The 9126-nt window shown below is 60.9% G+C and overlaps 1 long non-coding RNA gene across 1 annotated transcript; it reads left to right on the top strand.

Annotated features, from left to right (window-relative positions):
* The first annotated feature begins 1339 nt into the window (after positions 1–1339).
* Positions 1340–2627, top strand: LOC122217266. The gene is made up of 2 exons (XR_006201374.1): positions 1340–1472; positions 2098–2627. It is a non-coding gene; the product is annotated as an uncharacterized LOC122217266 (long non-coding RNA).
* Positions 2628–9126: the final 6499 nt, after the last annotated feature.

Raw genomic sequence — 9126 nt, 5'->3', positions numbered from 1 at the left:
CACCCCTGCCACGCACCCACAAACTCCCAGGGCCGTCGAGACTGCTCGCCCGGTAGACCTTCCCGGAGCGCCTGTGCGAGCCGAGGACGAGCCGTGTGGAGCGAGGAGCCGGGCAGCACTGGGCCCGCGTCCCCCAAGGGACGCAAGGCCTCCTTCCTGCCCTCCCAGCTGTCTCCCCGGGGACTCCCCGTCCGTGGTCCCTCTCTCTCCCGACCCCAGCTGCAGCCACAACACCAGCTTCTAGGTCCCGGGAGGTCGTTCCGCTCAGAGCTAACCGGGGACGGTGGCCACCTCCGTCTCTGGCACCCACGGTGGCCTGGAACATTCCGCATTCTGGGAGTGGACTTCAGAGGTGCGGAAGGCAGGGTCCCGGATGTAAATTCAGCAGCAACAGGCAAGCAGGCAGGAGGGGTCCAGGGGCCCCTTCGTGCCATCAGGGAAGAACCTTGGGTGACCTTGGAGACCCTCCTTCCCTCCTGGGGCCTCGCTTTTCTCATCTGGGACAGGAGGGCCTGGGGCCAGAGCAGGGTCTCCTGGCGCAGGCCCGGGGGACGCTGGTGCCCCTGAGCGGAGCCCGGCGTGGTGACGTTCGCGACGGACCCGCACGTGGGTTTCAGACTTCCGGCCCGGGAAGATTTCTCCCCAGAACTTTCACCCAGAAGAGGCCACTAGGGGGTGAAAATGAACAAAATGAGCACACTTAACACCAGACCCGACAAACACGATCTCTTATCGAGTGGGTGTCACGGGCGCACGGTGGCACGGCCGGTCCTGGAGCGCTTTACCCAGCGGAGGCAGCGCCCGACCCGCGAGCCGCACGCGGCGCCCCCCTCGGTCGCCCGTCTGTCCTGCGAGCGCTCGTCCTTCTGTGACTGGCCTGTGTCACTCGGCCGAGGGTCCCCCAGCCCCTCCACGGTGCCGCAAGCGATAGAATTTCCCTCGGAGGCTGAATGCCGCCCCCTTGTCCGGACGGGCCGCGCGGTGGTGCCCCCCCCCCCCCACCCCGGCCACAGGCCCCCCGGGCTGCCCCCCACGACTCAGCTGCTGCGAACCTGGGCGGGCGAGCCTGTCTTCGAGCCCCTGCTCTCAATTAGTTCGGGAACACACCCAGACGTGGAACTGCCGGGTCACGTGGTGATTCTATTTTTAATGTTTCAGAGGAAGGCCGCGCACCAGTTTACGTTCCCGCCAATGGTGCTGGAGGGTTCCGGCGTCTGGACGAGCTGAGCGCATGAGGGAGGCTGCCGGGGCAGCACGTGCAGGGAGCGGGGGCTGGATTCGTGCCCCGACCGCCCCGCCCCCCATTCTGACGCCAGGGTGGCCCGGACGCCCCCTCTTTCCCTCCCCCGGACCCCGCGTGCCCACGGGGCTGTCCGGGTGCAGGGCCCCCGCGTCCAGAAGGACTGGACGGAGAGGCACAGGTGCTGGGGGCTGTCATGTGCCCAGGACCCCACCTGGAGGGCGGAGCAGGGGTACAGGGGCCCTGATGGCCACAAGCCCCGGTATTTCCCTCCCTCCCTCCCTCCTTTCTCCTTTCCTTGCCCTTCCTCCCTCCCTCCCTTTTTCCTTCCTTCCTTCTTCCCTCCCTCCCTTTTTCCTTCCTTCCTTCTTCCCTCCCTCCCTTTTTCTTTCCTCCCTCCCTCCCTCCCTTCCTTCCTCCCTCTCTCTCTCCCTCTCCCCCTCCCTCCCTCTTTCCTTCCTTCTCCCCCCCACCCCAACCCCACTCCACCCTCTCCCCTCCTCTCCCTTTTCCAGGGGTAAAATGGTGACATTCTTCAAAACCGTGTCTGACCTGGAGTCCAGCGGGAGCCCTCTGAAGTGGGATTTTCTGCCTCCCCTCCCCTGCCCCCCCCCCCCCCCCCCCCCCCGACATCCCCACCTCATCTCCCTGAGTTCGGACAAGGCCGTTCAGAGGCCTGGCTTGTTGATAAGCTAAGGTTTTTCTTTCGCCAGACCTCAGGACACGGGGACAGAAGTCCCCCTTCTTGAGGTTCTGGAATGGGGGCAGAAGTCCGAGGGCATCTTGGGGCCTTTGGGACGAGCCCGTCCTTCACTTCCCATCTGGTGAGCGGTTCTCTCTCTCTGTCTCTCTCACAGTGCTGCTTCCCTCAGGACAGTTACCTTAAGGAAAATTCCGCCTATGAGAGATGATGCCACGGTGCGATTTGCCTGCCTCGGGCAAGATCGGGTTGGACATCGAGGTGCCCGGGACCCCTCCCCGCAGCAGCCAGACTCCCCGCGGCGGAGGGGGGCCTGGGAACGCAGGGGCGCCCGCTCTTGGAGGTGAAAGCCCACGTGTCTCGAACTCGCCTCCCCCACCCCAAGCTCGGCCAAACCGGTCTCCCGCTCAGAAGGAGGAATTCGATCAAATGTTAATCCTCTCCACATGTAGAATATTCCAGATAGCCCCGAGCTCATAGTGCCTTTTGAACTTGTGAACAGAAATTGATTCAAGGTGACGAATTTGTAATCAGTTTATGATTGATGGGCCGCGTTTCCAGAAAGGCAGCTCTGTGTCCTTTCCTCCTTCCCGGGAAGCAAATGTGTTTCACTTTATCTGCCCTCATCTCAGGACCCGGAGGACCAGGAGAAAGAAAATAAAGTCAACTGCAATATTTAACTTGTATTAGAACAGATGCCACTTAATTAAGGGATCAGTGGAAAGGAAGTGTTAAAATGGAGCCTCGGCTACTCCCCTCCCCGTCTGGACAGAGGGCAGATCGGATGTTAAACTATTAGCGTGATTAGGTGAATAATGACTTTGGACCTAATTTCACTGGATTGGAAAGAGAGCAGGACAGGATGAAAACAGAAACATCTGTTTGAATATTCTAATTTCAAAGGGTAATTGCGGAATTCCCCGCGCAGGCCGCCCCCACCCCTCTCTCTTCTTGTCTTCCTTCCTTTCTTTTCTTTCTTGTGTTTTAATCGAAACTGCCTTGAAGTGACTCAGAGTTCAGCCCCAGCAAAGTTCAGCTGGAAGGTTCCCAGGGCAAGAGCGCGGGGGGCGCTGGCCGGGGCGAGGGGAGCGGAGGGGAGCCGGAGGGCTGGCCCGCGGGGCGCGGGTGGGGTCTGACCCGGCCCTGGGTCGGGGCGTCTTTGAGAATCCCACGGGGCCCCGCGCACCTCCACGCCCCGCGTGGCCCAAAGCCTCCTTCCGGCAGGTTCTCAGGCCTCTTCCTGCCGCCCGCACGCTCCCCCTGTCTCCCGATGCTCCCCAAACCCAGGCCCGAGCCCCACCGAGCGAAACTTTTCTGTAGCTTCCGCCAGTGTCTTTGGCAGAAAGACCCTTCCAAGGCCCGGTTCAGGCGGCCCATGTGACGTCACTGAGCTGACATCGACGGGAAAGATCGCGCCTTGGGCCGCTCACCCTGCTTCCTCCTGGTCCTTGTCCGTGCGGTTCCCCCGCCCGGACACCCTTCCTGGCCCTTCCCGGCCCCGAGAAGTGTCTGCTGGTCCCCGAGGGCCAGGCCCTCGGGGAGACATGCCCCAGGAGCCTCGCTGGGGGCCGCAGGAAGGGAGGATAGCTGAGGATCCTTGGGAAAAGGGAGGTTACAGAGACCTAATCCCAGTGGGGTTGTGACAGGCTCCCAGCTGGGCCAGCCTGGATGGCAGCGCAGGAGGAAGGACTGCGGGCTGCAGCACAGGCGGGGCTTGTGCAAAGGCCCCGGGGCGAGCTCAAGCCGGCACTGAAATCAGACCCTCATGGAGCAGGTGAGCTGGCAAGGCCAGCAGAGCCCCCGCTAGGATGCAGGGGGCAACTGGGCTTTGTCCTCAGGACAAGAGAGACCCTGAAGGGGCTCAAGGAGGGGAGGGGGAGGGGGCAATCTCCAATGCTGGAAATCAGAGTTGATCTTGGCAAAGATCACAGACACACGGTACAGACTTCCAAAGGGCAACAGGAGGGGTGAGGCCTGTTCGTCCTCGAGCCGCAGCCGCCCCTCCAGTTCCCTTAAGGCCAGCCTCCAGGACCAGCGCCTAGCTTCTCCCGGGTCTCTGTCCAGAGACAGCTCGTCGTTTTCGAGCATGCCTGTATGAACCCGCCGTCTCCGTGCTGGCTGGTTCCACACCTTGCTCTCTGCCCCTATGTGCCATGTGTGTGTGTGTGTGTGCACGTGGCTATCCACCGTGCACCAATGTGCTTGAGAGGCCACTGCAGGACAGGACACGAGCCCCGCGGTGGATGGAGCTGAGCTTGGTCAGGCCGCAGGGGACGGGGACACTAGCCAGTTCACACCCTGAGTCCCTGCTTATCAACGGTCTGTGCAAATGCGAGCAGGGTCCGGGGTCCCGCTTTGGCTGGCAGGGCAAGAGCAAGGGAAACACAGGGCCACGTGCTTGTGGGGGCAGGTGGGGGGCAGCCAGGGGGGCTTCAGGGGGAGTGACAGTTGACTAATGAGCATGACCCCCGACAGACATGGCAAGTGCCTCTGGGGATCACTGATCCCCTCGTGCCCAGCGCAGAGGGGCCCGCAGCTGCTGCCGGGGACTTCCTGTGCCCCAGCCCCTCCCCTGGCTCGCCCGCCATCCACGCGGGACACCAACACGTGCCCGCCTAGCGCCTTCTTTCCCCTGCCCCCCACGCTTCTCTCGCACTCACCCCGCTCTGTGCCAGGCTTAGGTGCCAAGCAAGGCAGAAGGCAGGGCGGCCTCTGGAGACGCTCCTTAGGCCCGAGAGGATGCCCTTTCTTTCCAGGCGAGGCTTTCAGGTGGTGAGAGCAGAAGGCCCCCCCCCAGTCTTGTTTTAGCTTCTAGAAGGTCAGCAAATGCTTCTTAAGCACCTACTATGTGCCCACCCTGTGTTGGACACCGAGCCCCTCTGGACGGCACGGTGGCCATGTGACCCGGGGATTCACTCCCGGGATAAACGCACCGGGGCCGCCCACACCGCGGGATGGTACCGGCCGGGAGAAGGAATGGGGTGCTGATACTGGTCGCCACGTGCTGGAACCTCACTTCACGCTTGGGGCGCCTGACGGCTCAGTGGGCTAAGCGCCCGGCTCTTGATCTGGGCTCACGATTCGTGGGTTCGAGCCCCGCGTCTGGCTCTGCACTGACCGCTGGAGCCTGCTTGGGATTCGGTCTCTCCCTCCGCTCTCTGCCCCTCCCCCCATCAAAGCAAATAACGAAACTTAGAAAAATCATCACGCCCAGTGAAAGGAGCCAGTCACTAAAGGCCACGTTGTGCGGTTCGTGCGCACACAGTGCCCAGAACGGGTAAGCCCAGAGAGAGGGCGGATCCAATAGCCACGAGGACTGGAGGCTGGGAAGACGGGGGGGTGACAGCTAAGGGGTAGGGGGTTCTTTTTGAGGTGAGCACCCGGCTGGAGGACACCTCCCGCCCCCACCCCGGCCCCCGGCCCAACTCCAGCCGGGCGAGAGCCACAGTCCGTGGACCCACGTGTCTCTCCAGGGCGGTGGTCCTGATGGACGCCACGGCCCGGAGTCAGGCACCAAGCCGGACCCACGCTGCGGGCCACACATCCTGGGAACGTGAACAAGCAAGTGAACGGGAGACGCCAGGGTGCCCGTCCACACCATCCCCCACCCGGGCCGGGCACCGCCGACGACACCTGGGCTCCGGTTCAGCCGCTGAGAAGGCGGCTGCGGAATGATCGTGACAGTCGACCGGAGATGCCAAAGAGGGACTCGGCCTGCAGCAGTCCCAGAGGGCTTCCTGACAGAGGAGGCGCTTGACCTGTGCCCCTGGTGAGGCAGATCAGGGGACAGTCCAAGTCACCACCCTACCCAGAGGAAGCAGGGAGGAGACAGGAGACTCCGGGGAGGTCACTTGCCCCCACGCCTCTCCAGCTGGCCATCTGCGTGTGGCCGCTTCCTGCCCCTCGGAGGGAGGTGTTGAGACACGCGTGTGTGGCCCTTCCATGGAGCGACGGGCACCGGTCTGGGAGGACGGACGTCACGTAAGGTTCCCTTGCACCCCTGCCCTGGGGTCGCGGCTGCTTAGCTGGCCTTTGATTTTTTTTTTCAGTTGGACTGTAAATTGTTTAGAAAAAGTGTTTCCCTCCTTTCATTTAGAAAGCATCTTCGTTATGGGGCGCCCCGGGGGGCTCGGTCGGTTGAGCGTCCGACTTCGGCTCAGGTCATGATCTCACCGTTGGTGAGTTCGAGCCCCGCGTCGGGCTCTGTGATGACGGCTGGGAGCCTGGAGCCTGCTTCCGATTCTGTGTCTCCCTCTCTCTCGGCCCTTCCCCTGCTTGCACTCTGTCTCTCTGTCTCAAAAGTAAATAAACATTAAAAAAGTAAAAAAAAAAAAAAAAAAAAAAGTGTCTTTGTTAACAGGACGGAGTGGGGCGCGGGCACCGGCCGTGCTGGGGTTTCACGGAGCCTGCCGCGTCTGCGAGGACAGGCGACCCCTCCGTGTGGGCCACGTGGGTGTGCATGTATGCAGGTGCGTGGGTGTGTGTGCAAAGGCACGCGGTGCACTTACATGCGCCCGTCTCGGTGTGCGTACACGATTGTGAGCACACGCGTGTGCATGTGCTGTGCAAGAGCATAAGGACGCGTGTAAGCCTGTGCGCATGTGTGTGCGATAGAAAGCCCCTGCACAGGTGGACTCCTCTCCTCCCCCCGGGAACCCTGTCCTTGATTTCCTTGGGACTTGTGCGCACGCCATGACGCTCTCGCGTACGCACGGCCCTCAGCAGCGGCATCTCACGGAGCCTCCCGCCGCCGTCCCCCCTGGCAGGCTGGGTCGATGTCTCTCCCTCCGCTGATTCTCTGGAGAACACAGCCAGGGCTCAGAGAGGGCAGATCACCCTCCTGACGGCCCACGGCAGCAGGTGACAGGTGGGCCAGGAGCCCACAGACCTCAGATGCCTGGACCCCCCTCCCCCACACAGGTGTGGGAACTTCCCGTTGGCCCCGCCCACCTCGCAGCCAGAGGTCACCGCTGGCTCTCCGGGGAGAAGGGGATCCTCCCGCCAAGCCTCCGCCCCGCCCTTGGCATTCCTGGGCTTTCTACCAAGCCCTGCGGTCGCTTTGAAGTTGGCCCTTGAAATCTGATGAGGCTTGACCCACCTCTGGATGCATCTCCCTTCCAGGGTGCCGTGGCTGGTCCTGCCTGCAGGGGACCGCCTGCACCTCCAGGACGGGGATCCTGGGTCCACAAAGCCCCGGAGCCCCCTCCAAGCCAGTCGAGCCAGCAGGAGAGCACTGGGAAATGGCCCGCAGCACGGGCAGGGCCTTCGTCAGGCAAGCTCGGCTCCGGCCGACCCCAGCCCGCCCTCCGGTCACACGCCCACTTTGCCAACCTGGCCCTAGTCCCCCGCTGACCTGCACTGGGGTCACCAGGGAGACACGGGAGAGCCCTCTGTGGCACTTCCCTCTGGGGACGCTCCCTCCGTTTGGGAATCTCTGCTCCCTTCCTTTCCTCCCTTCCAACTCTCCGGCTGCCCCTCCCTCTCCCCTCTGCAGCACACCTCTCACACGGGGCGGTTCTCTGGGCTCCTTCCCTCTCTTCTCTGCTGCTCACCTGGGGCCATCTCCTCGCCCTCCGGACTTCGTGTCCTGGAGCTCCAGCCATCTCCTGGGCTCCTTTACCTGGATGTCCCGCTGGCCCTGCCAATTCACCCAGTCTGAAGGCCAGTTCGCTTCCTTCGCCCCTAACTCTCCAGACCTGCGCTTCCCAGCCTCCCAGACGGCATCGCCAGCCTCCCTTGTTCCCTCCCCTCGATGGGCACCCGCTACCCCCATCTCATCAGCGACAAGTCCTGCGGCCCCAGCCCGGCTCCAGAGGCTCTGGGTTCACCCTCTCCTCCCCACCTGCCCTGCCCCGTCCGGGCAGCAGCCCCTTCCCTGCTCTTCCTGCCTCCGGATGGCGCTCCTGTAATCCATCCTCCAGGCGTGCGGCTATGACGGAGAGGTTTGTAGTAGACTGACATCTAACTGAGAGCAGCTAGGAAAAAAAAAACCTATTTTTAAAATGCCTGGAGGCATCAGAGTGTCCCCCAAGCCACCGGGGCTTGAGATGCAAGATCTCAGACAGACACAGACTGCGGGACGCACGGTAGTTTTCCCGTGGGGGCGTTTGACAGACGCTTAAGCCGCTCAAGAGGCAACGCCCAAAAAGGGAGCCGTGGAAAATCGGAACAGGGTTTTAGCGTTACCATCCTCAAAGGGGAAAATCTGATGTTCAAGGTCCCCCAAAGAGTAGGAATCCCAGAAAACACCTCAAGTTCTCAGTTGATACCCGTGGTGGGACGTAGTCTGGAAGTGAGGGTGAACCAGAGGGAAAAGCAAGGTTTGCAAAGACCGTAATCCAGCCTGGAGCCGGCCGGTTCCCCGACTGGGTTAACGTCTACGTCCTCCCAGTCTACTCACCCATCGGAGGATGCAGTAAACCCTCTCTGGAGGACGAGAGCACCAGCCAGAACCTCCACAATTCGTCATTCCCAAAGCCTTGCGTTCAATTCGAACTTACCAAGCAAAATGAGAAGCACGGTCAAGGGAGGAAATGGACAATAGAAACAGACCCACAACGACCATGCTGCTCTCGCCTTGCAGTTTCATAACTGTGACTAATATATTCAAGAAAATCGTTGACAAGAGGGAGAATTTTCGCACAGAAAAGGAATCCGTAAAGAGTGTTCAGTAGAGGGGCGCCTGGGTGGCTCGGTCCAAGTTTGGCTCAGGTCATGATCTCATGGTTTGTGGGTTCGAGCCCCGCGTCTGGCTCCGTGCTGACAGCTCAGAGCCTGGAGCCCGCTTCAGATTCTGTGTCCCCCTCTCTCTCTGCCCCACCCCTGCTCGTGCCCTGTCTCTCTCTGTCTCTCAAAAAAATAAAATAAAACGTTAAAAAAATTTTTTTAAGGAAAGGAACATTGAAGAGAGGTCTTCGGGCAGAAGAAGCCAGCACAGAAATACAGAAATGAATGAAAAGCTGCAGAAAGGGATCCAAAGAGAGTATGTAAACAATAGCCATTTATAAGTGGAATTAAAATGAATATTAACAGTAACACATAAAGCAGGGAAAGGATGAGCGAGTTAGTATGTCTTCTAGTATGTCATAGCATTGTCTGGGGAGGGGTGAACGTACCAGTTTGAATTTGACTTTGGTAAATCAGGAACACAATAAACAAGAGGAAAAAACATAAAACGGGAGGGACA

This window comes from Panthera leo, chromosome B1 (assembly GCF_018350215.1).
Source record: "Panthera leo isolate Ple1 chromosome B1, P.leo_Ple1_pat1.1, whole genome shotgun sequence".
Classification (NCBI taxonomy): Eukaryota; Metazoa; Chordata; class Mammalia; order Carnivora; family Felidae; genus Panthera; species Panthera leo.
This window is presented reverse-complemented; position numbering and strand designations above follow the sequence as displayed.